The sequence below is a fragment of the Xiphophorus maculatus genome, chromosome 2 (genome assembly GCF_002775205.1).
Source record: "Xiphophorus maculatus strain JP 163 A chromosome 2, X_maculatus-5.0-male, whole genome shotgun sequence".
Taxonomy (NCBI): Eukaryota; Metazoa; Chordata; class Actinopteri; order Cyprinodontiformes; family Poeciliidae; genus Xiphophorus; species Xiphophorus maculatus.
The window spans coordinates 12,272,250-12,279,711 of record NC_036444.1 but is presented as its reverse complement, the minus strand read 5'-3'; the positions used below and the strand labels follow the sequence as shown (position 1 = coordinate 12,279,711).

Sequence of the window (7,462 nt, the reverse complement as noted above, 5' to 3'; positions counted from 1 at the left end):
TGTGCCTTTGGTTCTCAAACAAACTCGTTAACTTCAGGGGTTTCCCGGAGTGACAGTACATCTGACGTCTGGTTGCAGTTATCAAAACTGCTGATTCCGCATTAGGGCTAGACCAATCACTCTCACTGAGAGCTTGTTATTGACCCAACACTCTTTCCATATAACATATATCGAGATGTGCATGAAGTAAAGATTAAATAGGTTAAAAATACAAAATAAAATAAAATACAAGAAATACATATGTATTTGTTATAAAATAAGTGCATTTTTTAAATGAAATTATTGAAAATGTATTGCACAGTTTTGACCTCAATAACAGTGCTAGCGCAGATTTCAATCTTTGGCTTCAATCAGTTTTACAGCAAGATGCAATTCGATGAATTTGGTTCTGGAGCAGTTTGAGGATCTCCCTCACTCCATTGAGAGCTGCCAAGCTGATGGCTTCAGCATGGCGTTCTGGGTCCTGTTCCCATTCATTCTGCAGTTGCTGCAGGTGCACTGGAAGTGTGAGCTTTGGGTTTTTTTCTGTGCAGTCCATCAGTTTGCGGTTGATGGCGTTGGTCAGTCTGGAGATGTCAGTTTTAACCTGGGCAACATTCAGTAGGTTTTCAGAGATCAGATTGTTGTAACCATTCATAGCTGCCACTATGGAGGAAAATCCTTCCGGTTCTTCAGGAGGATTGACTCCCAAGGTGGGAAGAGCCTGTAAAACGACAACATATTTGTAGTCACAAACCAGCTAATTTATTCAAACTTCAAGCTGCACTTATTTTAATTTCATTAACGGAGCTCTGAAACATACCTGGAAAGCATTCAGCCTAACCATAAGTGTTTTTATTATCGGCTCAATAGTGTTCTTGGCGTCTGGAAGAGGATTTCCTGTACCCACACTTAGAACATGGAACAAGAAAAACAGGGCCACTAGTGTCGAGTCCATGGTGATTGTGCTTTTCTGGATATAGAAGAACATGTTCCTAGAATATGAATTAGAAAAACAAAGTCAAAACCAGTGAGAAACATTACTCAGAATATAGCTTTTTTATATTTGTTAATGCTTTTAGAACAATCAGATGCATGCAGTTCAATTGAGTCGCCTTGTAATTTCAGTTTCAATACATTTTGCTCCAGCAAATATTAGTAATATAAAGAACTATGTCGTTCTCTGACTGTGTGCCATGATCAAAGTTCACTGAGTTTAGCTAACAAAGTTTTTTTGTTTTTTTTCCCCTCTGTACTTTTAATTTTGTAGTCTGAAAGTACTAGAAAGTATGATTAGATCAGGCAGGAAAAAGGTTGAAAAAACAATATTGTGACAACATGCTTCTTATAATCTGTCAATTAAATAAGCTTCTCAAAATCACAAAGTTAACTTATAAATGATAAATACAACTATATAATAAACAAGTTTGATAGTGAGCACAGAGTGGGAAACACCGCAACATAGTAAATAAGACATTCAAACAGAAGCAGAAAGAGTGGATCTTACCTCGCTTGGCGCTTGAATGGGTGACACTGTTTGCCTTCATCAGGGTATCTTATATTAGAGGGCTGTTGAGTCATCTCTTACTCACCTCTTTTCGACCCCCACCCCCATCCCACTTACTCACTTCTGCCCATCACCTTATCCTGCGTGCTCTATGGCGCTGCTGCAGACAGTCCATTTAAAAAGTAAAAGTTGTGTTCCAAATGGGATCAGCATTCTTAGCTCAGAAAACTGACCAATCCACAGGCATTCACTTCAACTTGTCTATTTTTTCTGAAACTTGCTTTTGTGATATGTTTTGTTTTATACTGTAATTTAGTAAGATTCCTTTTCACTCTGGTGAACAACAGACCTAATTCTATATTCTAACAGATTGAATGATGATTATTGACACGTTTTACTCCATTTGCAAGAACAAAACAGGAGATTTTGTATATATTTTTGCATATGTGGTGGGTGGCGGAGGATCATAAAAAGCAACTTGCGTATGGCATCACCTATGCAAGAACTGCCACTGTGTCTTTTATGTTGTATAAATACATTACTTTTTAAAAATAAGACATGATGGGAAAAACCCAGCACCTCTTAGGTTTGATACTTGTGAAATTTAAAACACTTAACATGACTTGATACTGATGAATGACTACAGTATTGATGGTTCGATCGAGTTGTAATTTTCAACAATATGTAATTCATTAGTGTGCATGATGAATTGGAAATCATGTTACAAAGAAATACGCAGAATTTCTAAAGGTTCAGTAGATTGCTTAATATAGTTGTCACCATCTTTACTGTATAATAGTTAACTACAGTCGTGTTGAATTTAGACACATTCTGAGTGTTTTTTGAAAGCAACTCTAATTCAGTTTTTAGGGAGTTTATAGGGTGTATAGTCCGCAAAGCTGTTGGGGACAGACGGGGGAGGGAAGATCCACAAATGGACCTGCTTTTAGGAGCAGCAGAAAAACTATCATGCCTATTTACAAGTGAAATAGTTTGAATCATGTTGAACAACGGAAAGATAAGAAACATTTCTCATACTAGCTCTCTTGAGCTTTCAACGCGTTGCAGAGCATGTTTCATCACATGTGAAAATAGTTTTCTTGACATCTGGAATGAGTAAAAGCAGTCTGCTCTCCCCTTTTCCACCATTTGACGTCAAAATGGCGTCAAAATCAGATGCGCCTCATCAACATCTCGAATATCAGTGTAAAGGAAACTTTTATATTGCGTACAGTCAACTTTAACGAATTAGACAAAATGCAAGGCCAGGACAGTTAATTTCACACTGTCATTCTGACTGAAATAGAAAACAGAAATAATTTTCAACCGTAGTTTATGTTCAAGAAAACATTTTGGTATTGAGAAACGGCTTAATAGTAGGCATGCCATGATAGCAAAATTTCAAACCTCATAATACCAAGAAAAATACATAAAAGCATTTTCAACACTGAGGAAATTTTTCATGGCACAGGGCTTTTTCTACTAAAAGTCAGAAGAATCTAAATAAGACTATGACAGAATTTGTATATTTTTACTGTCTTAATTAACCCAAACCAATAATTAATAGGCAAATCTCCATTGGATTCAGTTATACAATTTAAGAAAACAGGGTTCTTGCCAATGTAAATGCATCACATTTTGTTTTGTGATCAAATAGTTATTTGGAAAAGTTGTTGTGAGTTCAGACTAGTTTCTGGACACCCTATGGTGTGAGAGGTTTATTTTTATTTTGCCTCCCCAAGTTAGTACCACCTTTGATGCAATATTTTGGGGTAAGTTTATACCAGCTTTACACAGAACCAGATTTTTGCTCTTTCTCCTTTGTAGAATTGTGTCAAATCAGATGGGACGCTTTTGTGAACAAAAACTTCCAAATTATTGGAATGTGCTTTGATTTAAAACTTTCCATTATACAGGGGCGCCTGTAGGGGGGAAAGGTTATGATAATTCTAAGGGCCCCTGACCAACAGGGGGCCCTCCACAATTTATTTGTTTATTTTTTGTTCATAGAAATAAAAATAAAAAAAATTGGGGCCCTGTCAATTACAAAATTAATCAGATTGTATTTTCGAAAATTGTTTTTAGCATTAAAAAATTAATGTTCCCACTCCCAGACCAAACAGCACACATTCATATTTGCCCTGAACCCCCCTGGATATGCATGAAACGGTTCGTTCCTGCTTGGAGCGGTGATGGTGTTCAGCAGCAGTCAGTAGAAGAGAAGAAAGACTAGAAGTTACTATGCTACTAAGAAAAATGATAAAATCAGGTTTTCAAAAATAAAAAGTAGAGAGAGGGAGAGAGAAAAGGGTAAGCATGTCAATTTATAACCCAATGTTTCTCCAAGACTGAGATTATCAACCATTTAGCATAGTTAGCTTAGCTACAGACTGTTTGCCCCCATTTCACTAGCATTTAATGAATTAAGGAAAACAATTACCAAGATATTCATATATTTAACCGGTCACTTGTACCTTTTACCACTTAACAACAGATGACTCAGTCACCATCAGCTCTAACCCAAGTCACTCCTGACCTTCCCTCTCCTAAGTGAAATTAAAGCTGCAGTGTGTAACTTTTATAAAAATGTATATATTTTTCACATATTTGTTAAAACTGTCATTATGTTGTGACAGTATGGTATCAGAGATAATCTGTGAAAAATCTATTTCCTTTGCTTTCTCAAAGTGCTAGAAACAACCAGTCAGTGGCAGGAGAGTTTTAGTGCTGTCGATCACAATCTTATTCGGCTGCTCATCCTTTCTCCCCCTCGCTCTGTGCTATGCTGCAGCTAGCATAGCCTGTTGTAAATGCTTGGTCTAGTTAGCATAGCTACCAGTGAAAGCAGATAAACATTTTTCCTGTAATTATATGTTGTTTATCCACCATTAGCACATTTAGCAGTGAGTGAATGAAGTTGATTGACAGCGCTAAGACCCTCCTCCTGGTTCTGATTGGTTGTTTTGGCCAGAATGGTGCATTACTTTAGCTAGCAATAGTAATTCAGGGACGAGGTGAAGGAGATTGATTGTTTTCACAGATTATCTGTCTCATAACAAACTGTCACAACATGGTGACAGCTTTAACAAATATGGAGAAAACATATTTTTTATTAAAGTTATATACTGCAGCTTGAATACAATGCAACAACATAGCATTTTTTGAGAAGTCTGGATTGCTTCATGTATATTTTACGTGTTGCCTATGACTGTTGCTTGTGGGGAGAGACATTTCAGTAAGCTAAAACTAACTTTTGAGAAGAAAACCTCTTAAGTCAACTCCTATTCCTGCCGGTCAAGAAGTTTGTTAAGTAGAGCAGGAATGCAGTCCAAGACGTCATTATTATTTTATGGCCAAAGTGTGTCACATGACTTATTGGACCACATGAGTCACACCAAGTATAGCGTGTTTCTTTTTACAAACTCTACACAGCACTTATGATGATCAACATTGGGGGAAATTGTGAAATTTTGTTACCAGTAAATGACATAAAAAAACTGCAGACTTCAAGGTGGCTCAAGCTCTTCTGAGCCATTACAGCCGCTGACTGAGTGGTCACAGGTTCGACACAACATCAGGTCACTTGTCCACATGCAGCACTGAATCCTGGAATATCATTTAATATGATTTGCTTCAGTGAGTCACAGAAATGATGGGAATTCAAATTCACATTTCTTTCATCTGCTGCCATTCACAACAGCACTGGTGAACTTCTAGACTTCCAGACTACTGAATGACGTTTAAATGTGAAAATCTGGACTGAGCAAACCTGAGTCAGCAGATGACGTGCTGAAAAGCAGACAGACTTTGAAATTGACCAAAGCTCAGATTGTATGCAGCTGTAAAGGTTGTTTTATGAGCGAAATCAGTAATGACAATCTATTAAATAATTTGTGAGTAGAAGGATTAAACCACAACTGTCAAATGTGCAATTCATAGTGTCATAAGGTATGCAATATCTAAAATAATTTAAGGTTTACTGGCGATGGATGGTGTTTTGCATCAGGTTATCTGTAGATGTTATATAATATATTCAAAATACTTTTGAGAATGTTACAGATTCAGGCATCACGTCAGTTCTTTAAAGCTGAAACTTTTATTATTCTTCCTAAGTTGGTGATTCACTGAAATGCCAAATAAATTTAAAATTTTTTGGGACATTTTAGTTGAAACTTTATAAAAAAAATACTTTAAAGACATTCTTCAGTTTGGAGATTATTGTGCAGATTATCACATTCAGATCTAGAAAGGAAACAAAGTTGTTCTAAGAACAGAAAAATAAATCAGGTTCAATTGTAGCTGTATTTATCACATTTAATTAGAGTTGGTAGAGTTGCAGAGAAGTGTATGGTCATGCTTGCTGATTATAGACTGATGCAAATTTAACTTGTATCAGAATATTCAAAGTCCTCTCCACCTGTCCATATTGCATATTATTATGGAAAGACAGATGAAAAGTATACTGATGTGTAAAGCGCTTCTGAAATCTGAACTCTTTTTTTTTTCTCAACAGGTTTTTTTATTGATCACATTATTGTACCAATCTGTTTTCTCTTCTCTAAATTTCTCACAAATTCACTTTTAAGATCCACAATTCTCATATCTATCTGCTATTCCTTGTGTTCCTACTCTGTCTCTTTGTGTCTTTTCACAGGAAGAAAATAAGCTTCAATACCCTCATGACTTACTTGTTGATATCAAGCAAGATGAAGATTGAGTACTTGTGAAGATACTTAAACCCACAGTCAGGTGGAGAAAAAGGGACAACGATGGAAACAAACAAATGTGATGTGATGATGCACACCAGATATGTCCTTCATAACAGAGATACCATAACAGCCAGATTCTACCAACCATTGCTTCCAACAACTTACGTCTTAAATAAAGCATTTTGCCATGATGGTAAGTTCACGGTTTTTACTAAGCTCATTAGTTTTACTGTTTAAACATGTCTCTTCCTTTTTTTCCGACCATTACCTTTCTACTCTATTTTTAATGTTCTGGTTTATGGCCCAGCTGGTTCTACATAGCTTAATCACACCGTTTTGGTACAGTTTAGGTGAATCACGAAAGGCAATTGCTGTGATCACAATCAGTGGTGTTTTTTCTGACTCAAATCCAAAATTAAAAAAAGACAACAAAAACTGTTACCTACCAATAAATATTTACAAGTTTTACTGCAGACTACAAGGAGTTGTTTGTGACATAGACCTAATCCTAAAATAATAAACTTTTGCATTGGGCTTTTATTTGTGGATTTAGGTTGTTATGATCTGAGCATGCTTTTTCCACTTTTTATGCAACAGATGTTTTCTTTACATTTGAAGAATTAAAGATGGCAGCACCAGGTCTCTTCTGCAAAGCATTTCTAAAAATACTGGATCAACAAACTGTCCATTTTGATCAAGTGAGTACTTTGGTGTACATATCCTAAAAGAGCCGTCTCACTCTATTGTTGAGGGCTGGTGTTTGGAAACTTTTTACTGTAGATGCCCCTGGTTCAACACACCTGAATCAAAAGGCTGAGGTACCCTCTCAGCATGCAGTCAGATCCTACAAAGTCCTCCTAGTGGCCAAATTATTTTAAATAGGTGTGTGCCAGAGACACACTTAAATAGTGAAGAACACCTGGGTTAATGCACGAATCCTAGATTTGAATTTACTACCGTGTACTACCTATTTTACTATCTCTACAATATTTTCTCTACCTACACAAGATTGAGCAGCAGCCTGTTTTGGGGGTAGCGGTGGATTCACAGTACAGACCCAGGTAAAATGATGGTCCATGTTAGACAAAACTTATTCCACTTACTTGAACGTGTAACTGTGCCTTTGTCTAGACCAGGGGTGGGCAATCCTGGTCCTCAAGGGCCGGTGTCCTGCAACTCTTAGATGTCTCCCTGGTCCAACACACCTGAATCCAACAGCTGAATCACCTCCTAAGTTCAGTCAAGTTCTCCAGAGTCCTGCTAATGA

The 7,462-nt window shown here is 36.9% G+C and overlaps 1 long non-coding RNA gene across 1 annotated transcript; it reads left to right on the top strand.

Annotated features, from left to right (window-relative positions):
• The first annotated feature begins 4,675 nt into the window (after positions 1-4,675).
• Positions 4,676-7,162, top strand: LOC111610978. The gene is made up of 2 exons (XR_002753845.1): positions 4,676-6,388; positions 6,793-7,162. It is a non-coding gene; the product is annotated as an uncharacterized LOC111610978 (long non-coding RNA).
• Positions 7,163-7,462: the final 300 nt, after the last annotated feature.